The sequence below is a fragment of the Camellia sinensis genome, chromosome 12 (genome assembly GCF_055761805.1).
Source record: "Camellia sinensis isolate YWXY chromosome 12, ASM5576180v1, whole genome shotgun sequence".
Lineage (NCBI taxonomy): Eukaryota > Viridiplantae > Streptophyta > Magnoliopsida > Ericales > Theaceae > Camellia > Camellia sinensis.
Genome location: NC_138972.1, coordinates 47,334,183 through 47,359,101, shown reverse-complemented (window position 1 = coordinate 47,359,101; position 24,919 = coordinate 47,334,183). Strand labels below are relative to the sequence as shown.

Sequence of the window (24,919 nt, the reverse complement as noted above, 5' to 3'; positions counted from 1 at the left end):
AGGAAAGGGGATGGTCCTCTCCTTCTCAGGACCTCAAAACACCATCCTCAGTTGAGGAGGCCAATACAACGTGGTCTCGGAGCTCACCAAAAATAGCACAAAAAGGAGGCCAAACAAGGCCTAAGAGGGGGTAAACAACCTCAAACACCAAAGCAACCTTAAACAACTATTTTAAGTAAGTAAAATCAGAACTTTTACTAGTTATACACTAAGCTTAAAAATAGATGCAAGGTAGGTCAAAAGCCTATGCAAAAAAAAGGGAAATAAAGAGCAAGAATCTTACCCTTGTAGACCTCTTCAAGAATGGGGCTCCAGCAGCCTTTCCAAGTTTAAATCCACTCAAAAACTCTGAAAATAACTCCTTAGCACCTCAGTAGCTGAAGGAAGGTGTTATACTAGGTGTCCTAGTGCAAAACTAAGAACAAATACACCATATACACACACAAGAGTGAAATAGAGGGAGATATAGAGATAGAGAGATACAAATCCTAAACCCTAACCTCAGATCCTCTCTGGAACTTTTTGGAACCCTTGAGGAGGGAGGAGAAGCCCCCTTTTTATAGAGGTCCACTCTTGCAAAGCTTACAAAACAAGCTACGTAAGAGGGAAATCCCTCCATACACGTGTATGGAGGGGGTGCAAAGTGGATGCCAGCTATCACAGCTGGCATAAAATATCTGCCAAAAGCAGATGCACAGTGGTCGGCCAGCCAAAAATGACAATTTGACGAAAACAATGGTCGGCCGACCACAAATAGTGCCGACCGACCATCACCAATGGCCGGTAGCAACAAAACAGAGCCGGTGGCCTCAAGCCATGGTTGGTGAGGTGTGGGGATGGCCAACAAGCCATTCACTGCCCTTAGAAGCAAAACAACAAGTGTTTGGTGCAAAACCAAACACAAAACAAGCAAGTCGAGAGATCCTAAGGCAAGGCGCGTAGCCGAGACCTTCGAGAACTCAAAACGAACACGAACATGGGTGATCACCGAGTGTTCAAACGGTGACGTCCAAGTCTTGAGGACGGTCAAAAATGGAGTGTCTACAAAGAGGTAATACATATCCAAATCCACCATTAATATAAACATTTATCCAATTTCACATTTTCAATACTAATTTCATTATTTATACAAAATAATTATAAGAAACAAATTAGGACAAAGCTCCATTTTCTCTCAAAATCCAATCCATGTGTCAAAATCAATAATTTTAACACAACACATCCTCATATCTACACCCATAATCATTTTTCATACTTTCATTTGAAAACCCCTATTTTGATTTTAAACCAAAACCCTTGGTTTGTCTAAAATCCACCAAATCCCAAAATTTATTCATACAACAACAAATAACTAAGTTAAAAATCATAGAAGAGTGTAGAAAATCTTTACCTCAAGTTTAGAAGACTAAGGGGTGAAGTGGAGAAACTCCAAAGACATCGAAACCACGATTTATTCAGATCAAAACGTAGCTCTTAAGATGCTCTACCTTTTTCCCAAAGACACTAGGGTAGAGAAACTAATGGATCTAGGTGAAAATGTAGAGAGAGAGAGAGAGAGAGAGAGAGAGTAAGTTTTAGAGAGAGAGGGTCCCGATCTAGGGTTTTGAGGGAAAAAGATGTGAAAAGTCATGTAAAAAGGTGCTGTTACGAACTGATATACGCATAGTCTGTTCGAGCGCAAGAAGTGACGCTCAAGCATCTGACATAATAAGTTGTTTCGCTCAAGCGCAAGAAGTGACGCTTGAGCATCATACACAATAAAAAAAAAGGCGACACCACTCGAGCGCAGATTACACACTCCTAGTAGTTTTGCAGACAATAGACCAATGCTCGAGCACAAGAAAGGCCGCTCGAGCTGAGCCTGCTTGAGCACAGAAAGAACCACTCGAGCATAGAATACACTCTCCCAGTAGTTTTGTAGACCTGTGAAAGTACTGAGAGTTTGCAAAGCTCGCTTGAGCACAAGAAGTGTCGCTTAAGCGATGGAGCAAAAATCCTGGACAACAAAAGTTGGGAAACCGAGCAACCAACCTATCCTAAACACAACCACAACAACTCAACAGCCAAATTTAAGGGAAAAACAAGAGAAACAAGGCATAATCAACAGTACGAAACCATGAAACCTGTATCCAGAATACAACAAGGACCGGATCAAAACCTGAATCGCTATAGTACTTAGCCATGAAGGTTATCATTAACTCTTAGCATCAATGGTCATCAACTCTAGCCATTAGAGCTAGAGTGGTTCAAAACTCCAAAAACAAACCATTCATTTTTAAGACCACCGTGTCGATGATCCAAACCATTTATTTTTCAAATCACAACATGAAGATGATCAATAAAAAAATCAACTAAATTCGATAACTATACCCACATAAGTTTATTGCATTTGTCTTCCAAAAAATAAATAGTGTAGCTTTCAAATAATATTTGCCATTCATCTTTCTTTTTGCGCAAATAAATGCTACTACCTTTGTCCTAAAATATTAGTTCATTTTGGAAAATATAACTTTTTTTTGATAGTACAATTATTACATTTCAAAAATACTAACTTTCCAAAACTATCCTTTGCTTTTTTTAGTTCCTTTGGAGAATTTAACTTTTTTTGGTAGTATAATTATGATACTTCAAAACTACTAACTTTTCAAAACTACCTTTGATTGTTTTTTGAAACATCAATTGTCATAACTATACTTTTTGTGTATGAATTTAATAGAAAGGCAAAATAGAAAATTTATGTTATTTTAGTCCTTGATTTTTTTTTAAATGGATTAATATTTTGGGATAATGAAAAATCAAATAAGGGACTAATATTTTGGGACGGAGGGAGTATAAACTAACATAGCTACAATTATCGGATTGTCCTAATTGCTTTCATGAATGATTTACATGTTGTGATCTAAAATATGAATGATTCGGATTATCGAGACAAAACCTGTGGTGGGTTCTACGAGCTTAAATAGCACGATTTAGTCCATTAAAATTTGTCCTCACTATTACTTATTTTTTTTAGGTAAATTACACTGACTAAACTTAAATTTACGACACCAAATGCATGCCGTGGATACGATTCTATGACGCACAAGGTGAAGTTGTATTATGACCAATCTTGGAAAGTCATTCACTTTCAATGGCATACTATAGCATGTCGTTAAAAACTTTTAACAACGAATGACTTTCAACGGCATGCTATAGCATGTCGTTAAAAACTTTTAACAGCGCATGTTTTATGCTATGTTTAATTTTTCTATGACTATTTTTGCACGCCGTTAATTTAAGAGACAAACCACAACACTCAATGCTAGTCATTAAATATTTAGCACAACGGCCTATTTTGCCCATCGTATAATATGTATAATTTTTTTTTTAAAATTCAACAGGTTTTATTTCACATGTTCTGTACAATCTAAAAAAACATTACAAACAAATTTCACAAATATATATATATATATAAGTATCAATCAACTACCAAAATATTATTTCAAACATCAAAAAAAAAAATTCATAAGTTTCGAACATCAAAACTGTCTGTACATTCCAAAGTATCTAAAAACTATGTTTCTAAACATCAAAAATTGTCCTCAACTTCAAACCCGTCCAAAAAGTATCTGATTTTGAGGTTCGGTAATTTGCTATGAGCCACTGTTAGTGACCGAAGTGGAAAAGCCAAAGCTGTTCTTTGTGGCAGCAGCATCCCCCAAGCCAAGTCCATAAAATTTTAGTGTAATCAAAAACAAAAATAATCATTAATGGAAGTTTGTTTCAATGAAAATTAAGTTATACTAATGACATGTAGACATATAAAGCCAAAGCAAGCATATATTTATGTGCAGAGTAAATAATAGTGATAATAGACCATACAAATGCTTCAATACACCAAATTGCCTTCTTTTAATGTAGGACAACTTAGGAAACTTCGGACAAAGCTGCCTACACAGGTTCTATAATTAGTTTAGGAGCTTCAAGAAGATGAGTACCTTTCATAGCCAAGACCTTCAAGAACAAGTGAGACAATCTCCCAAAACTTGATTGGCTACATATTAGTTACAAAATATGCTTGCAAAACCAATAGGATATTGTAAATTTGTCGATTAAAGCCCTTCAAATTCAGAAAATGTCATTGCCCAACTTATGGGCAAATTACATAACAAAGCTTGACTATGCCATGTTGCTTTTTATTATTAATAAATTGCTTTACTTATATATATATACAGACACACACACACACACACACACACACAAAGAGAAAGAGAGAATTAAATATTGGCATAGCTAAAATTCAGTTCAGTAACTAAATAATTTCCAACCTATAATAGAACTTAATAAAATGAATTTAAATATTACGTCCCCTATAGCTCTCTCTACAACTATCGCTTCTGAAGCAAGAGCTCATTCAACACATATGTAGCACTTGTGTCGTTTAAACTTTTAGAGAGTATTTAATTCTTTTATTTTCATTTTGGGAGTCTTTGGAGTTATATCTTGGTTTTGAGATAGTACAATTCGATTTGGACTTGTTAGGGTTGTTCGTTCACACTTGATTTTGTCGAGAAATTCTTCAGAAACATAGAAATTATGTTATGGTGTCGACACCATGGGTTCCTGGGGTCGACCACCTTGCTACCTTCCTCTCGGGGTCTTTACTGGTTTTTGGGGTCGACACCATGGGTTCTTCTCTGCTGCTATGTTCTGGGTGTTACTACTGGTTTATAGGGTCGACAACACTGGTTCCTAGGGTTAACCCTTGTCTGTTGCACACATTAGTGTCTCAACATTTTCTTCTTGAAGGTCGACACCAATGTCTTGAGGGTCGACCCCTGTGAGTTATTTCCAGATTTTTGGTTCAGCTTTGGGCCCTACTTTTGGGGGGTTTTGACATATTCTTTTATTTGACTTTAGGGCTATTATTCTACCATTATTAATAAACCCCAAGCACACTTTTCTTATTCACTTTTTTCTTTTTCTCTCTCTTTAAGCCATGAATCTCTCTCTCTCTTAGAAACTCAACTTTTCTCACATAGATCTCTAGATCTACTTGGTTAGAGACATTTTTTCACCTTGGTACTTCGAGAAATGTTGTAGATCTCTTCAAGGGCTTTCTTTTGATCCAAGAGTTTCGTGGTTTCATCGACTTTAATTTTTTCCAAGTTCTCCTCTTCACTTCAAGAGGTAGGGTCTATTTCCTTAACTCAGTATTTTGTTATTTATATTTTGTAGTCATTTGGTTGATTTTGAAATGTTATGTTGAGCTTAAGGGTTTTTTGAAATTGGGGGATTGTTGGGCTATGATTCTGCTACTACAGTTATTTTTGGTAATCAAAATTACATGTGGATTTCTAAAAGTGGAAAAGCCCCAATTTGTAGAAAAACCCTAAATGATATTGTTTTGGGAGTTGGATTGATTTTTGGTAAATGGTTTGGTTGGAAAGAGATGGAAAGGAAATGGTTGTGGGATTTTGAAAATGGGTGTTGTTACTCTTTTAGAAAAATATATCTGTATTTTTATCTATTAATTATTACATTAGAGATAACTGTTTTGGTTATCGGTGGAGGATAGCATTGCCATGTGTTAGAAATTTCAAGTGGATTGGGCAATTTTAAATCATTCATATCATGAAGCATGTATTGGATTTTTTTGGAATTTGAAACCGTATGTTTGGAAAGAGGTTTTGGAAATTTTCATACTTTGTTTTGGAACAATTGCATTGCTTTGGAAAAATAATATTTTGGAATCACACGAATTGTGCTATTGGAAAAAGGTAAATAAAGTGTGAAAGCTATGAGGGGGTGTTAAAGATGAACTAAGTTGACCTGTGTGTCCATGGTGCAAGACCTAAACCCTCGTGATAGGTGTCGAGCCTTTTGGGTAGTGCCGGTAAAAATGACCTTATAACTTGTATAGTTACTCGTACGAACACTAGCCCTGGATATTTACCCATTTTATTTATTATCTTTTTGGCTTGAAAGGATGTTTTGAAAAAAGGTTTTAGCAATGTATTTGTTGTTGCTTGGAGATGTATTCACATTTGATTTGGCAATTTATTTGTTGGTTGGTATTGAGATACCTAGATTGGTTTTTGGAAATGGATTTTATATCAAATAGATGTTTTGAACTCAGAAAATGTTTTGATTAAACGAAAGGTTTTGGTAATTGGAAAGAGAAGATTTTGTTGAGGAATCAGATGGATTTTAAAATGCATTTGGGCATATTGTATATATGTATTACATCATAATCATTTATGCTAGTGGAACTTTTTTAGTTTTTGAAATATTCTCTACTAGGCTTTATGCTCACCCTACATGGCTGAAAATATTTTTCAGATATGCATGTGTGGATGTGGATAAAGACGTAAAGTTGTGTTTGGAATCGTATAGGGTTGTTTTGTTACTTGTAGGCCATGGACCATATATGTTATTTATTTGGCCGTGTGCCCCTCTATGTATGATGGAAGCCTCAACGCTTTCAATTTAATTTATAATATCGGTGTATGTTTTTTGTTACAGAACATCCATTCAACTTAGATATTGTATATAGGAATGTATGAAATTGGATAAACACATGTATTGTGTGACTATATTATATTCATTTGGATAAGAGTTGTTATCTATAATTCATCGTTGGGTGGTTATTCATGTGAGCCGAACCGTGTAAATCTGGGATGTGACAACTTGGTATCAAAGCTAACTTGGTTTGAAAACCTTGGGCTCGTGGGGTGGTTAGCCATAATGGGTTTATCATGCTCCATGAGGACATTTATATATTGTGTGCTAAATGATAACATGCTTATGTGCTGCATTTTATGTGGGTATGGTGTTGAGACTTATAGATATTATTCGGTGTCTAGTTGACTAACTTGGAGGTTTTATTGGAAACGCGCTTGATCAACATTGTTTCTAATGAGAATTCTAAGGGAGCACTGGAACAAATAACTATCTTTGTAAGCTTAGATTGATTATGTGTTACGTGTTATGTGATAGCTAATGTGTGAGTTGATTGGAGTCTAAATGCTGTTGTTTGAGTATTTGCTTATATGATGGTACCATGTTAATATTTCAGTGAAGAGTACTCGTCTTGTGTATCCTACGTTGCGTGTTTACTCTTTAATAGAGGCTTTTTGGACAATGTTAGTAAACGTTGAGTGGGCACCTCGGTGTGTTCCATATAAGTGATATGTTGCGTATTAGCATAGGTTGTGAGTTGGTGTTGGCTTGTCCTTAGTGACAGTTAGCATGTCCTTGAGAGACGGTGGAGTTTCGAGTCCTTTGTGGGGGGTGGTTATGTGAGTTGTTATACTCATTTAAGTGATGTCGTGTAGGTACAGTGTTGGTTATTAGTCTGTGGACTAGTATGTGTTAGAGTTAGTTATGACCTTGAGAGGTTAGAGGCATGAGGCGTAGTGTGGGGTGTGTTCCCTAATTGAGTGAGTTATTTTAAGTTTTGTAACCTGTGAAAGGGGTGTTTGTGGTGTTAGAGTTTCTAAAACACAAAGAGTTGGGATTACCCTTGTAGATATGGGTAGTGTCGGTGTATAATTTTGACTATGGTGCTAGTGACCTAGAAGTCCATATTGTGGAGTAAAGTCTTTTGGGATGTGAGTGGTGGTTGACTTTCTCGGGGTTGGTGGAGTTCATTGGGCCATTTAGGCTTGTGGTTTCTCTTTATAAATGATGGGTGTTTGAAATAGATGGGATTGTTTCTCTGTAGTTGAGTGAGGTAGTTGGCTGGATACTTGGTAGGATTTATAGTTACTTTGGGTAACTTGGTAAGGCACGAGGTGTGTTAGCAGGTCATGGATGGTGTGATTGGTTTTGAGTTGGTGTTTTGGCGATAGGTTGTCGTGGTGGGCTGGTTTAGGGTTGACCATTGGAATGGTATGGTATGGTGTAGGGATGTATCCAAAGGTGGAGTATTCCTTTACTCTGGGTATAGAAGTGTTTTGAGAATAGTGTATTGTTTTGTTGGGTATAGACCTGTACTTTAATGGTAGGTAATGTTAGAGGATCTTGGTATTACCTGGTTGGTTGTTACTTGTCAAAGAATGTTAGTTCCTTATCGTAGTAGTGGTTATTATTTATAGTTACTTTGGATAACTTGGTAAGGCACGAGGTGTGTTAGGAGGTCGTGGATGGTGTGATTGGTTTTGAGTTAGTGTTTTGGCGACAAGTTGTCGCGGTGGGCTAGTTTAGGGTTGACCTAGTGGAATGGTATCGTATGGTATAGGGATGTATCCAAGGGTGGAGTATTCCTTTACTTTTGAGAATAGGGTATTATTTCGTTGGGTATAGACTTGTACCTTAATGGTAGGTAATGTTAGAGGATCTTGGTATTACCTGGTTGGTTGTTACTTGTGAAGGGATGCTAGTCCCTTATTGTAGTAGTGGTTATTAGTTTTGGTGGGTGGTGTGTTCTGAACACCTTGTGCTGTATTTCTGGTAGTGGTAATGAGGACGTTTCCTAAGTTCTAGAATTTATTTATTGTATTTGGGTGCGAGAGATGTGTATCTCAACTCTGGTTAAGTTAAGAGATGTTTTTGGAAGGGTTGGTCAGGGTAAGCATGACCTATGTGTAGGGTCACAGTGGTTTTTTATTTATTGGTTGAGGTTTGGAATGACAGTGAGGAGGTGATTATCTTTGGAGATGGGCCGTGTTTTGGCTCACGTAGTGTTCTAGGTTGGTTGAGAGTAGTTGGAAATGTAGTGTTCTATGACTCGAGTGGAGGAGGTGGAGAACTTCTTTTGTTCTTCTGTGGAGTTAGGATAGTATGACTTTGAAAGCCTTGTTAGTGTTGTGTGTATGTGTCGGGGTTTGGTTCAGGGTAATTGTTCGGTAAGTATTAGTAACTAGTAGATTGACCAGGGGACTTAGTATTTTGGTTGTACTCGTATAATAGGTGATAGGGTAGAGTGTGGATTAAAGAATTGACTTACTGGTCATTGATGGATGGAGATGTTGTGTTTGCTTGTTGTTTGGTTTGGGTTATTACGTAGTGTCGGTGGCATTGTAGCGTGGTAGGCTCTTGTGAGTTGGCTTGGTGAAAGATAATGAATATGTGAATTTCATTGTTGTGAACTCGGTCAAGGTTGTGAGTACATTGGCAAAATGAGAGATTTAGTGCTGAGATAACCCATTTGGTGTTAAGGGTGAGATGTTATGCAGTAAGTATGGAGTCTTGCTTGTGTGGTGTGTAACAATCTATGGATTGAGTAGTTTAATGTTCAATAATACAGGGTCACTTAGGTGTGGTGTTTATTGTTTGGTTTGGATAGTGGAACTCCGAGTGAAGTAGTAAGATTGTGTGGAGTGATTGGTGCGCTCCATCAGAGTTATTTTGACCTTATTCATTCTTATGTGGGTGGTGTGAAGTGTTGGAGTGTGCATTGACTTGAGGGGATGTGTTGTGTTTTAACTTGAGAAATCCATTTCAGACTCAAATGTGAAGTAAGGATGTGTATGCCACTTAGGCATATGTGTGATGGGTAAATTGCGAACCAGAGTACTATAGGTTAACTTCGAGGAATCCATAGTGATTCAATGAACATGTGAGGTTGTGTATGGAACTCCATTTCGGAGTTAGTGAGGTTGGGCAAGGTGTTGGTGTTGATGTTGGGTTATGTGAAGTTAAGTGGTATGTCGGTGTCTGGAGGCTTGTGCAGGATAGTAGTGTTGGATAGTTGATTGGTTAGTATTTGGGTTAGTTGACATATAGTCACCTCGGAAGTAGGTTGGAATTGAGGGTTGCGTAATTGAACGGTGTCTTGGTATGGCATGTAAGTCCTGTATGGATAGTTGGGAAGTTATTATGAGTTTATGGTAATCGGTTTGGGGTTACGATTGGGAACTTTGGTCTTATACTGTGCTTTTGTGTCATTATGTGATTGGTGGGTGCGAAATTTATTTCTCTTGTGTTATTGCGTTGCTTGTATTTCGGAAATTTCTAGGGGTTCTCATCATAGAAATTTTGTTTTGGTATTGTGGCATCACATGGTTGTGATGGGTTTTGTTGGGTGACTGTGTTGTGGATCACCAGAGAAATGCTAAGGAATGATTTTGAGGAAAACAAAAATTTTTGTTTTGGTGTTGTGGCCTTGGGTACTTTTCTTGAACAAAAACGGTTTTGATTTGAAATGTAAGTTTTTGGTTTAATAAAAAGCTAAATATTTTGAAAATGAAATTGATTTTGGTGTTATGAGTAACACTTGTGGTTTCGGAAAAACATATTGGAAATTTCTAAGTTTTGTTGTGGACGATTGAAGATGCGTTTGGATTGTGATGTTGTGGGTTTGAACGCCTTTTGGGAAAACAAAGGCTGTGTTTGGTATAGCTCTAGAACTAATGTTCCAAAGCTTAATTTGAACACAACATTTGTTTACGAATTTCAAAACTTAATTTTACGCTCACTTTTGAAAACGAGGTCGAATGCGGGAAATTTGGACTAACTGGTCGTCCCACCGATTGACTGGAATAATGATTTTTTTTTTTTTTTTTGCAATTGACATATGTTAATTTTTATATATTCGAAAAAATAATTTTCTGAAATTTAAAATTTTTTTTATGTGTTTTAATAAAATTTTGAGTTGTATGTTTGGTTATGAGTTGTAAGTTTTTGTATCAAATATCATATGCCACATCAAAAATTTCCCACTCAATTCAAAACTCTTTTCAAAATTCTTTCACCAAACAAATTTTCCACACTCTAATCATAATTCTAAAACTTGCAAACTCAAAATACAACTCTTACTCTCAAATCATAGTTAAAAAGCTCTACCAAACACAACCAAAGTGTTTTGAAACAAATGGGAAAAATAAGAAATTTTTTTTAACCTGAACGAGGTATCTTATAACTTAGCCTGAGTTGCTAGTTACATGTTGTATGTTATTTTTGCAAAGACTTAGAATTGTTGAGCATTGTTGTGATCGTGTTTTATTTATGTCTCGAGTTATGAAAGAGTTAGTTGGGAGCTTTGTATGCGAGGAGTTTTTATTTTTATTTAATTTTTTCTTTGTGTCCAAGTGTTTGAGCACTCGGTGGTGATTTCGATGTTGTAGGTGGTTTAGGACATGGTTTACATCTTTGTGTCCGGGTGGTTATTGTTGTTGTTGTTGTGGTTGTATCTCGTCTTATAGACCACTACGAGTATGTGGGTCGAAGAAGCATCCGTGCTTGTACTTAGCATTTTGGTGTTCAGGTGTCTTTGGGGGCCCAAGGTGTTAGACCGAGATCCGGGAACGTATCCCCAAATGGATCTAAGCTTAGGTTAGCATTGTGTTTTCTTTTATTGATTGGGTGGCCTTTTTGGTTTTGGCACTTCTTAAATTTCGGGATGAAATTTTCTAAAGTGGAGAGGTTGTAACACTTGTGTCCTTTAAACTATTGGAGAGTGTATTTAATTCCTTTATTTTCATTTTAGGAGTCTTTGGAGTTGTTATATCTTGGTTTTGAGGGAGTACAATTCAATTTGGACTTGCTAGGGTTGTTCGTTTGCGCTTGATTTTGTCGAAAAGTTCTTTAGAAACTTAGAAATTTTGTTCTGGTGTCAACACCATGGGTTCCTGGGGTTGACACCACCTTGTTATCTTACTCTTGGGGTCTCCACTGGTTTTTGGGGTCGACACTACGAGTTCTTAGGGTCGACCCTTATTTGCTGCCGTGTCCTGGGTGTTGCTACTGGTTTATAGGGTCGACACCACTGGTTCCTAGGGACTACCCTTGTCTACTACACACATTAGTGTCATAGCGTTTTCTTCTTGAGGGTTGACACCATTGTCCTGAGGGTCGACCCCTATGAGTTATTTCCAGATTTTTGGTTCAGCTTTGGGCCCTACTTTTTTGGGGGTTTGGACTTACTATTTTTTTTTGACTTTAGGTCTATTATTCTACAATTATAAATAGACCCCAAACACACTTTTCTCGTTCACTTTTCTCTCTCTCTCTCTCTCTCTCTCCCACACATACATACTCCTCTATCTCTCTCTTCCCTCTTTAAACCATGAATCTCTCTTTATCTTAGAAACTCAACTTTTCTTACATAGATCTCTAGATTTACTTGGTTAGAGACATTTTTTCACCTTGGTCCTTTGAGAAAGGTTGTAGATCTCATAAAGGGCTTTCTTTTGATCCAAGAGTTTTGTGGTTTCATCGACTTTGAGTTTTTCCGAGTTCTCTTATTCGCTTCAAGAGGTAGGGTCTATTTCCTTAACTCAATATGAGTTCGGTAGCGTATTTGTGGCGTATTTTGTTATTTATATTTGGTAGTCATTTGGTTGATTTTGAAATGTTATTTTGGGCTTGAGGGTTTTGTGAAATTGGGGGATTGTTGGGCTATGATTTTACTACTACAGTTATTTTTGATAATCAAAATTGCATATGGATTTCTAAAAGTGGAAAAGCTCCAATTTGTAAAAAAATCCTAAATGATATTGTTTTGGGAGTTGGATTGATTTTTGGTAAATGGTTTGGTTGGAAAGAGATAGAAACGAAATGGTTGTGGGATTTTGAAAATGGGTGTTGTTACTCTTTTGGAAAAATATATTTGTATTGTTATCTATTAATTATTGCATTAGAGATAACTGTTTTGGTTATCGGGGATGATATCATTGCCGTGTGTTAGAAATTGCACGTGAATTAGGCAATTTGAAATCATTCATATCATGGAGCATGTATTGGATTTTTTTGGAATTTGAAACCGTATGTTTGGAAAGAGGCTTTGGAAATTCTCGTGTTTCATTTTGGAACAATTGCATTATTTTGGAAAAACATTATTTTGGAATCACACATATTGTGCTATTAGAAAGGGGTAAATAAAGTGGGAAAGCTATGAAGAGGTGTTAAAGCCGAATTAAGTTGGCCTGTGTGTCCATCGTGCAGGACCAAAACCCGCACGATAGGTGTCGAGCTTTCCGGTTAGTGCCGGTAAAAATGACCTTATAACTTGTATAGTTACTTGTATGAATGCTAGCCCTAGAGATTTACCTATTTTATTTATTAACATTTTGGCTTGAAATGATGTTTTGGAAAAAGGTTTTAGCAATGTATTTGCTGTTACTTGGCTATGTATTCGCATTTGATTTGGCAATGTATTTGTTGGTTGGTATTGAGATACCTGGATTGGTTTTCGGAAAGGGATTATATCAAACAAATGTTTTGAACTCGGAAAACGTTTTTGTTACCCAAAAGACAACCTAAGAGAGGGGGGGTGAATTTGGTTTTTACAATTATTAATTAATAATACCATAATAAAAATTATGACTAGCACAATAGATAAATATAGTTAATGAAATAAAAATAATTAAAATAAGTGTTCTAACAACTATGTCAGTTAATGATTTTAGCACAGTGAAAATGTAAAATATAACTACAGCAATTTAAATAAAATAAAGAGATAAGAGAGAGAGAGGCAAACAAATTTATAGTGATTCAGTTTCAACTCGGCCTACGTCCAGTCCTCAAGCTTCACTTGAGATTTTCCACTGTGCTCTAGCTTCACGAGGGTGCTAGCAACCTCTTTACAAATGGAGCAATCCTCCACGGATTTTACACAGACTTCACAAGTCTAAACCTTTGCAAATCTTAGGTGATTCACAATCACTCTCAAGATTTCAATAACACAGTGTTTGCAACACTTTTACAAGATGAAATGGTATTTTTGCTTTCAAAGAAAGTTTACAATAAATATCTCTCAAAGATGGATATACAAAATGAAGCTCTGGTTTTTCTATAAACCTCACACAGGAAAGATAGGCTTAAAGCTATAAGGCTCAGTGTATATTTTCTGAGAGAGGATGTAAACAAAACTTGAAGAACACTCCTCAGAGAATTTTCTAGAGAATAAATGTGAGTGATTATAGATCAAAGAATATTTTCTGATTTTTTGTAACTTGTTTACATTATACGCTTTGGTATATATAATGAAAATTATAGCCGTTTATAGCTGTTGTATTCATTTGAATTTATAGTCGTTGTAGTCCATCATTACTAATTTGAATGTCTTCCACTCCATCATTACAAATTTGTATTCATTTGAATTTATAACCGTTTGTAGCCGTTGTATTTCTATCATTACCAATTTGAATATTTTCCACTCCATCATTACAAATTTGAATATTTTTCACTTGAACCTTTTAAACTGCTATTGTACTGGGTTGTTTGAACCTCTGTTTTTGGGCTGTTTGAACTCCTGAAATAATCAAATATTAAATACATTCTAACAACATTTAGGATAAACGTTTAGTTGAGAAATAATGGAACAAAATAAATTTTGATTCTATTTTTCTCTTTCAAATAAATCATCAAAATAAATTTTGATTATATTTTTCTCTTTCAAATAAATTAAAAACATAATTAAATAAATCATTAAAATAAATAAGTCTAACAATCTCTCCCTTTTTTGATGATGTCACACAATGATGTTTTGATTTGATTTGGGAGTAAGAAAAGCTCCCCCTCAAGTTATGCTCCCTGAATTCATTTCTAAATACATAGGTTAGCACATATGTAATAAATAGGTTTTAATCAACAACATGATATAAGATTAAGTTATCAAACTATAAATACATAACATCAGATTAGTTTGAAAATAATACCATAATACATAACATCATACCATAATACCATAATACATAGCATCATATAATTTCTCCCCCTGTGACATTATCAAAAGGAAATCATGGGTCAGAATCTGGAGAAGGAGGAGCAAAATGATAGTGATAAATGGCATCTATATAATTCAAAACATATATATACATATATATACGATTCACGCACCGCTCTCTTTTCCCTCAAAAATCGCGTCGGACACGCGTCTGCACTTTTGCATCAATGGCTGATAAAAGCAGCTCATCTCGATTGCCACTCGCCTCTGCTATCTCTCTCTTCTTGTCTTCTTCTCTTCAGCCTCTTATCTTCAACCTTCTTCTTAATCACATCCATCTGCTTCTTCTTCTTCACCTCACTCTCTTCTATCTCTTCGTCTATCTCATTTTCATCACTCTCTTTGAGCTTCTTCTTTCTCGAGAGACAGAACAGAGAGATTGAGTGGAGCAAAAAAGTTGCCAAAAACTACCCTTCTTGCGATTACACCTCGTTTTGCGACCACATGGCCTCGTCTCGTTCACTTACTCTCTTTCTAGACCTGAATAATCTTATAAGCGTTGCTAGGCCGAGTGCCCCGGCTCTTACTCTTCCCAACCTTCCGATGATGTTGATTAAGCAAATAATGGCAGCTCAATCAGACATTGAAGTCAATCATTTTATACTGACATCCTATATGGAGACGGTGACGGCAGTCACAAAATTGGCTCACCGATTACAGAACAAGACGAGTGAGCTCCATCAGGTCAGCGCCCAACTCTCTCTGCTCCAGCGCATATACAAGGATGCGCGAGCAGAAATAAGAGCACTGAAGGCCAAAAATAAAGAGCTTAAACGGAAGACCACCTCCATGGCGCGATTTGGAGCAACGTCGTTCTTGGCCTTTGATAGTCAGCAGGGAGTCGTCGCTCTCGATGAAAGCACGGGGGCAGCGGTGTCAAGGGTCGACCAAGGTGATAAAAAGAAGAAGAAAACGATAGAAGAGGGGAGTAAGTAAGATCGGCATATAGCTAGAAAAAAAATGAAGGGTTTTTTTTATGTTTTTTTTATCGGCGTGGGGCTGTAAAAAAATGAAGGGTGTTTTTTTTTTTTTATGTTTGTTTTGATCGGCGTGTGGTCGTAAAAAAATAAAAGGTGTTTTTTTTTATGTAAATATTTGTATTTTGATTTGTTTTTGTTTTTGTTTTTATGTTTAAGTACTGAAAAATGAAATTAAAAAGGAAAAAAAATAAGAAAATTAAGCCCAAACAAAAAATAATAATAAGAAAAAAATAAAAATAAAAGAAATTAAGCCTAATAGCAAAATAAAAAAAAATTAAAATAAAATAACACCAGCAGAAATTAAACTTAATGGGACATTGGTGTTTTTGGAAGGGTAATGCAAAAAAAATACCATGAGGGTTTAACAAAAATTAATGTATGCAAAGTTAATTTTACTTCAAGATGTAGAACTCAAAAAAAATTACACAGTTGAGAATAACAAACTATTAAGGAGAATAAATGTATGAAGGACTTGAGAGCATTCAATTGATATAAATGTTTTCATATCAGTGTAGCAATAGACATATATCATTTTAACAAAAATTCAAGTTCCACAGTCATAACAAAACTTTTTAAATAGAAATCGACATTCCAAACTCGCCACGAATAAAATTGAAGCGATCCTCGCTTAGGGGTTTTGTGAAAGTATCCGCCAATTGCTTGTCGATGTTTACAAATTCAAGTACAATATCCCCTTTTTGAACATGATCTCTTAAAAAATGATGTTGAATTTCAATATGCTTTGTTCGTGAGTGTTGAACCGGATTTTTGCTTAAATTGATGGCACTAGTATTATCACATTTAATAGGGATATGATCATAATACAAATCAAAGTCCTCTAATTGTTGTTTCATCCAAAGTATTTGAGCACAACAACTTCTGGAAGCTATATTTTCAGCTTCAGCCGTTGATAAAGCAGCAAAATTTTGCTTTTTGCTAAACCAAGATACTAATGAGTTATCAAGAAAGTGACAAGTGCCACTGGTGCTTTTCTATCAAGTTTGCAATCGGCAAAATCGGCATCCGAGTAACTAATTAAATCAAATACAACACCTCTAGGATAAAACAGTCCCAAATTTTGAGTGTCAACAAGATATCTAAAAATTCTTTTGACAGCACTGTGGTGTGATTCCTTAGGATTTTACTGATATAGCACACATACAAACACTAAATATAATATCGGGTCTACTTGTAGCTAAATAAAGAAGTAAGCCGATCATACCTCGATATTTCGTTTGATCAATGGACTTACTTTTTTCATCCTTGTCTAGCCTAATAGATGTGCTCATAGGCGTTCTAGCAATTTTTGAGTCATACATACCAAACTTTTTGAATAGTTCTTTCATGTATTTAGCTTGGTTGATGAAATTCCTTCCTCACATTGTTTAATTTGAAGCTCAACGAAATAATTTAGCTCCCCCATCATGCTCATCTCAAACTCACCTTGCATACACTTAGCAAATTCCTTACACAAGATTTCATTAGTAGCACAAAATATAATGTCATCCACATATATTTGTACAATAAGTAAATCATCATTTTTAATTTTATGACAGAGTTTTGTGAAAGAAGAAAATGTCTCATCTTTGTGCTAAAAACATAACCCATGTAAATCTTGAATAATCATCAACTATAACATGACAATAATATTTACCACCTAGACTAGATGTCCTTGAGGGACCAAATAAATCCATATGCAATAGTTGTGAAGGTCTAGTTGTGGAAATATGAGATTTTGATTTAAACGATGCTTTAGTTTGTTTTGCTTGTTGACAAGCACTACAAAGATGATCTTTTTCAAATTTAATTTTTGGAAGTTCAATGACGAAATCCTTTCTCAAAAGTTTAGCAATTAAATCCATATGAGTATGACCATGTTTTCTATGCCATAACCAACTATTTTCATTATGAACATATAAACATTTAACATCACTAGCATAGAGATCATTAAGATGAAAAACATAAACATTATCATGGCGATTACCAACGAATAAAACTTTATGATCATTTGTGCTTTCAATTGTGCAATGTGATTTATCAAAAATAACTTGATTACTTTTATCACATAATTGACTAATACTAAATAGGTTATGTTTAAGTCCATTAACAAGTAAAACATTTTCAATAGAAGGGTTAGGAGAAATATCTATGCTACCAATACCAATGATTTTTCCTTTCTTGTTGTCTCCAAAAATAACAAGGCCTCCATTGACAGTGTAGTAAAGAAGGATTTATCTCCGGTCATGTGTCTGGAACATCCACTATCAAGGTACCACTTCCCTTCTTTAGCTTTGAATTTAAGGCAAACCTACAAGATGACAATCAAGTATTGGTTTTTGGTACCCATAGTTTCTTCGGTCCTTCTTGGTTAGTTTTGTTAGATCCCTTAATAATCTAAATCTTTTTAATTCCCATGTTCATATTCTTTTTGAATGGACAATAAGATATATAATGACATTTCTTTCTACAATAATGACAAGTAATATGAGGGTGTGCCATGAGAGGTGCCTTTTCAAAAATTGTATTGAGATTCTTTTGTTTCTTAATAGGGTCATATCTAATGCCTGCTTTATCGAAAACACATCTTTGATTTTCAAGAAGCATGTTGAGATTATTTCTACCTTTTACAAAATTTTCAAGTGTTTTTGTTAAATCATCAACATTGTTTTTTAAAGCAGTTTTCTCATTAGTGTCAAAATCATTTTTCAAAACAATTTTTTCTTTCTTTAATTCTTCTACATTACTAGATAAAGATGCAACAGATTTTTTTAATACATTATTTTTGGCACAGCTTTTCTAAATTCATCGTTTAGTTCATGGAATGCACTTTCAAGTTGTTCATAAAGAGTAGTTACCTCATCTTGAGTAGAGTTTTCATCTTCAAGACTTATGAGGCACAAGTTGGCTACTTCATTTTAAATTTCATCACTTGAGCTTTCATCTTCACTTTCTCCCCAAGCTGCTACCATGACCTTCTTGTTTCTTTTGTAGTCTTTTCCATGATTTTTTAATTTTGGACAATCCATCTTCATATGTCCAGGATTTTTGCACTCATAGCAAATAATAAGTTATTTCTTTTTATCTTTGTTGTACTCTTTCTTGAAAGGTCTTCTTCCTCCATAATTATTTTTCTTGAAGTGTTTTTTGAGATTTCTACTAAACATGGCATAGCTTTCATCCTCACTGGAGTTTTCATGTTCTTCTTCATTTGATGAGGCTTTGAATGCAATTCCACTTTTCTTTTTGTTTTCAACATCCTCATGTCCTTTCATGGTGATCTCATGAGTCATAAGGGAACCCATAAGCTCATCCAATCTAAGTGTGGAGAGATTTTTGGCTTCTATAATGGTCGTGACCTTTACTTCCCAATTCTTTGGTAAACACCTAAGAATTTTTCTTACCAACTCACTGTTAGTATAAGTTTTTCCAAGAGATTTCAAAGAGTTTACAATTTCAGTAAATCTAGTAAACATACTTGAAATAGATTCATCAGAGTTCATTTTAAACAATTCATAACTATGAACAAGCATATCAATACAAGATTCATTCACTTGGTTTGTACCTTCATACGTTACCTCAAGTTTGTCCCAAATTTCTTTTTCCGAATCACAACTTGAAATTCTATTATACTCTTTAGAGTCTAATCCACAAACAAGGGAGAGTTTGACTTTAGCATTGACTTGCAATAATTTATGATCTCTCTTATCACATTCATCTTTAGTTTTAGATACACTAATGTTGTCTACTAATTTGGTAGGAATTTTTGAACCTTTGGTGACAATAATCCATATGGAATAATCAGTGGCTTGTAAGTATAGGGTCATCTTATCCTTCCAATGACCATAGTTGTTTCTGTCAAACAATGGTGGCCTATTTGTGGCTTGTCCTTCAGCTAAGGTTGACATGAATCGAAACTCCTAGATGGTTAAATCTAAAACAAGAGTCTAAGTTTTGATACCAATTGTTACCCAAAAAACAACCTAAGAGGGGGTGAATTAGGTTTTTACAATTATTAATTAATAATACCCTAATAAAAATTATGACTAGCACAATAGATAAATATAGTTAATGAAATAAAAATAATTAAAACAAGTGTTCTAACAACTATGTTAGTTAATGATTTTAGCACAGTAAAAATGTAAAATATAGCTACATCAATTTAAATAATAAAGAGATAAGGGAGAGAGAGGAAAATAAATTTATAGTGGTTCGGTTTCAACTCGGCCTACGTCTACTCCTCAAGGTTCACTTGAGATTTTCCACTATGATCTAGCTTCATGGAGGTGCTCACAACCTCTTTACAAATGGAGCAATTTTCCATAGATTTAACATAGACTTCCAAACCCTTGCAAATCTTAGGTGATTCACAATCACTCTCAAGATTTCAAGAACATAGTGTTTGCAACACTTTTATTAGATGAAATGGTATTTTTACTTTCAAAGAAAGCTTACAATAAATATCTCTCAAAGATGAATATACAAAAATGAAACTCTGATTTTTCTGTAAACCTCACACAGGAAAGATAGGCTTAAAGCTATAAGGCTCAGTGTATATTTTCTGAGAGAAGATGTAAACAAAACTTGAAGAACACTCCTCAGAGAATTTTTCAGAAAATAGATATGAGTGATTATAGATCAAAGAATATATTCTGATTTTTTGTAACTTGTTTACATTATAGGCTTTGGTATATATAATGAAAATTATAGCCGTTTATAGCCGTTGTATTCATTTGAATTTATAGCCGTTGTATTTATTTGAATTTATAGTCGTTTATAGCCGTTGTAGTCCATCATTACTAATTTGAATGTCTTCCACTCCATCATTACAAATTTGTATTCATTTGAATTTATAGCTGTTTATAACCGTTTATAGCCATTGTACTTCTATCATTTCCAATTTGAATATCTTCCACTCCATCATTACAAATTTGAATATCTTTCACTTGAACCTTTTGAACTGCTATTGTGCTGGGCTGTTTGAACCTTTGTTTTTGGGCTGTTTGAACTCCTGATTTAATCAAATATTAAATACATTCTAACAATATTTAGGATAAAGGTTTAGGTGAGAAATAATGGGACAAAATAAATTTTGATTCTATTTTTCTCTTTCAAATAAATCATCAAAATAAATTTTGATTCTATTTTTCTCTTCCAAATAAATTAAAAACATAATTAAATAAATCATCAAAATAAATAAGTCTAACAGTTTTGATTAAACGAAGGTTTTGGTAATTGGAAATAGAAGATTTTGTTGAGGAATCAGGTGGATTTGAAAATGCATTTGCTAGGGATGGGCACGGGTTAGTTGTGGCCACGGAACCTCCAATCTGTCATCCGTCTGCCAGATTGGTGGATTAGAGAAAATCAATCAGCATCTGTCCGCCAATCTGGCGGATGTGGATTAAGGGGATTGGCGTATAGATGTGAATGGGTTTGGTGGTTTAAAATTTTATAAATTTTCAACATAATTCAACTTGTGCACTTCTTCAAAAAAGAAAAAAAAAAAAAAAAAGTAATACCGTCAATGATTTAAAAAAATATTACAATCACTGCATGCCTCATTTAAAGAAAGAAAAACTTTAGAATATTACAATTACTGCATTCATCATCTACATATTACAATCACAGCATGCCTTTTACACATAAAGTATTACATGAAGTATTATAATCTGTGGTTATTAAAATATAAAAATAATTAAAACCACAAAAACCATAAACAGAGTAGTAATAGAGATTGTATGCCTCTGTATTGTTACATCTATATCTATTTTTTTGAAAACAAAAACCAACTAGCATATATCATCTTTTTTATTTATTATTTTTAGAATTATATTTAAAAATCAAAAAATATAGATAAATAATACATTTATTTTTTTCAATTAAAAAAATATAGTCAAGTTGAAAACTCTTTTTCAAAAGAATATATTCAACATAATATTTAAACTCTTTTTTAATTGAAAATACAAACAGAATATCTCAACGAATTGAAAACACAAAGTCTTACAAATTACTAGGGGTGCTCACGGTTTGGCGGTTCGGTTGTGGCCAAAGGAACCTCAAATCCGCCATCCGTCCAAAATTAGGCGGATTGAAAAAAATCAATCTGCATTTGTCCGTTCGTTATCACGCATTCGTCCAAAATGTGGCGGACTAGTTTGGTTCGGTTGGTTTGGGTGGATCGATATATCTGTTGCTTATCCCTAGCATTTGCGCATATTATATATATGTATTGCATCATGATCATTTATGCTGGTGGAACATGTTTAGTTTTTAAAATATTCTCTACTAAGCTTTATACTCACCCTACGTGGCTGAAAATGTTTTTCAGGCATGCATGTATGGATGTGAACAGAGACGTGAAGTTGTGTTTGGAACCGTATAGGGTGATTCTGTTACTTGTAGGCCATGGGCCATATATGTTATTTATTTGGCCGTGTGCCATTCTTGTAAGGGTTACACCCTTTGTATATGATGTAAGCCTTAAGGCATTTAATTTAATTTATAACATCTGTATATGTTTTAGTTACAAAACATTCATTCAACTTACATGTTGTATTTAGGAATGTATGAAATCAGATAAACACATGTATTGTGTGACTATATTATATTTTTTGGCATGAGAATTGTTATCTATTGTTCATAGTTGGGTGATTTATTCATGTGAACCGGACCGTGTAAATCCAGGGCATGACAACATATATGGGCATGTGCCACGTTTTCAACATAAGTGAAATCTTACATGTTCTTGCCATTACTAATAAGAAACTGCTCATTTTAAATAAAACAATAAAAATTAATGTTAAATTCTTTTCTTTCCTTTTTTTTTTCTTCATAAGTTAGATATCTATGCACACATAATTATGCACCTCTCCTTTGGAGGTGATATGACTACCAAACTACTATTAAAATAAATGTTAGAATTCAAGAGTGTACAAAGGACAATACCAATAAAAATTGAAAAGACCACAAAACATATGAAATACAAATGTTTTTAGTTAGTAACTGGTTTAGTGTTTTACAGAAAGAGAGAATGTATGCAGCACAAATACTCAATTTTCCATGCCCTAAGTGCAAGAACACCTACGTTATGCCATTTATTAATTATATGGATTCAAATGATTAAGAACCTCGCTATCCACCAACTTGATTTGAATGAAACACCTGAATTTCTAGAATATTATAAAACCAATATGTAAGGCAGTCACAACATGAGAAATTAAATGGACAAAAAACTGGGTGACCTTCCATTTCCTGCCCTCGCAGCAAATACCAATGATGGAACAAGTAATTCATCACCAGGACCGAAAATGCTGCTAAGACAGATGCAGCATGTTAGAAGCCCATTACTATCATTTGACTTGATGACCAGCGCCTCTCCTTTAACTTTAGTGGCAGAATATGTATCATTGTGCTGGAACAGTTGCAAACACAAATATTTTTAATTCAAATGAAATAAGTAAAGAAAACAAAAGAACATGCAAAAGAAAAAGAAAAAGTTAGTAGACTGCAGGGGTATAGAGATGATCATAAAGCAGGCTTGTCAACTTTATTTTTTCTCCCCGTTTTACATGTGTACATGCAAGAGTGCTTGGTAATGGGTAAAGTAGACAAAATGAAAATAGAGAGAGAAACATAATGGAACCCAACACAAGTCAAATGGTACCTTGCATTTGCCACCTGAGAATTCTTTGGATAACATGAAGAAAAGAAAGCACAAGATTCATAATAAAAATAGGACAAGTGCAACTTCATATACTGGAACCAAGCACAAGATTCATAAAAAACAGGACAAGTATGACTCCATATACTGGAACCCAACACTTACACAGTGAACACATTAAGCCAAGCAAGCTACTTTCTCCTTCATTAGTTCTAAAACTACAAATTATGAAGAAGCAATCAAGGCTAATTTTCAAACAATGACAACTTTTGCTAAAAAATTGAACCCATCCTACAAATTGAAGACAGAGAGCGATGCAGAATGATCAAACAGAAAATCAGAACACAAAGATAAGATTATTAATACAATATCAAAATTATACACAACTATATTACATATAAACGAGAGAGAGAGAGAGAGATGGACCTTGAGAAGGAAGAGTGAAGAATAATTCCAAAATTAGAAGTTTGTGATCTTCAAATTAGTAATCACGATCGAACATCAATCCCCCCACCCCTAGTCGGGAACACTATCAATTTCCATACATACATACCTATAAAAAAAGAAAAAAGAAAAAAGAAAAGCGGAAATAAAGAAGAGAAAGATGAGTAGTAACTTAATCGAGGGTTTAATAGTGCGATGATCAGACATAAGCATCGATAAAGAGAGAGACACGAAGACGGGAGACAGAGAGAGAGAGAGAGAGAGAGAGGGTTAAGATAGAGAGAGAAAGTAGTACCTTCTTCGCTTTGCTCCTTCAACTCTCTATCTCTCTACGATGAGACGATTCAAACCCTTCTCTTCTCCTGCGATTTTGTTCTTTCAACCCTTCTTTTCTATGTTCCCAGCAGCTCTCTATGTTGAGGCTTTTCCCAATATAAGCCCTTTTTCCATTGTATTTCCAAAATTAGGCCAACTTCTGACGGAATTCCAAAATTAAGTTAAAGCGCCATTACTATTCGCGCTTTTACTGTTAGGAGCGTAAAAGTAGATGAACAGGAAAATCGCTATTGCGAATAGCGACTTTGATTAAGAAGTCGCTGTTACAAATAGCGCTTCTAGTGTTAGTTTTTGTCCGGATAAAAACGCTTTTCTTAATAGCGCTTTGTACCAAATTTCCTAAAAAACGCTATTTCTAATAGCGATTTTAACAAAAAAAATTTCCTAGAAAAAACGCTATCTCTAATAGCGATTTCAGTTCAAATTTAAAAACGCTATTGCTAATAGCGATTTTATCAGAATTTTTTTTTTTCGCCCAGCGTTTTTAACATAAACTTTGTTAGAATAAAACGCTATTTTCAAGATAAAACAAAAGAAAAAAACATAAAACATATTTTTAAAAATATATTTACACTGTATATTTTAGTACTTAGCTTTACTAAAGCAATTATCATGTTAAAATATATTTTTTTTTTCTTTTGTTTTTGTTTAGAATGTGCAATTCATAAATTTTACATAATATTGCATACTATTTTTCATATATATAATTTCAAAATCATATTCATGTAGATATTATTAAGCCAATCATGTTCATTTATTTGGCTTTACTGAAGCCGTTCATGTTACATTTTTCATTTTTTCTTTTGTCTTTGTTTTGATTTAGAAAATGTAATTAAAAATTTTTTTTCG

The 24,919-nt window shown here is 34.5% G+C and overlaps 1 long non-coding RNA gene across 1 annotated transcript; it reads right to left on the bottom strand.

Moving 5' to 3' along the window:
* Nucleotides 1-22,603: 22,603 nt before the first annotated feature.
* LOC114271814 (uncharacterized) lies at nt 22,604-24,164 on the bottom strand. The gene is made up of 3 exons (XR_003632455.2): nt 24,030-24,164; nt 23,717-23,843; nt 22,604-23,041 (listed from the first exon to the last, which is right to left on the bottom strand). It is a non-coding gene; the product is annotated as an uncharacterized LOC114271814 (long non-coding RNA).
* Nucleotides 24,165-24,919: the final 755 nt, after the last annotated feature.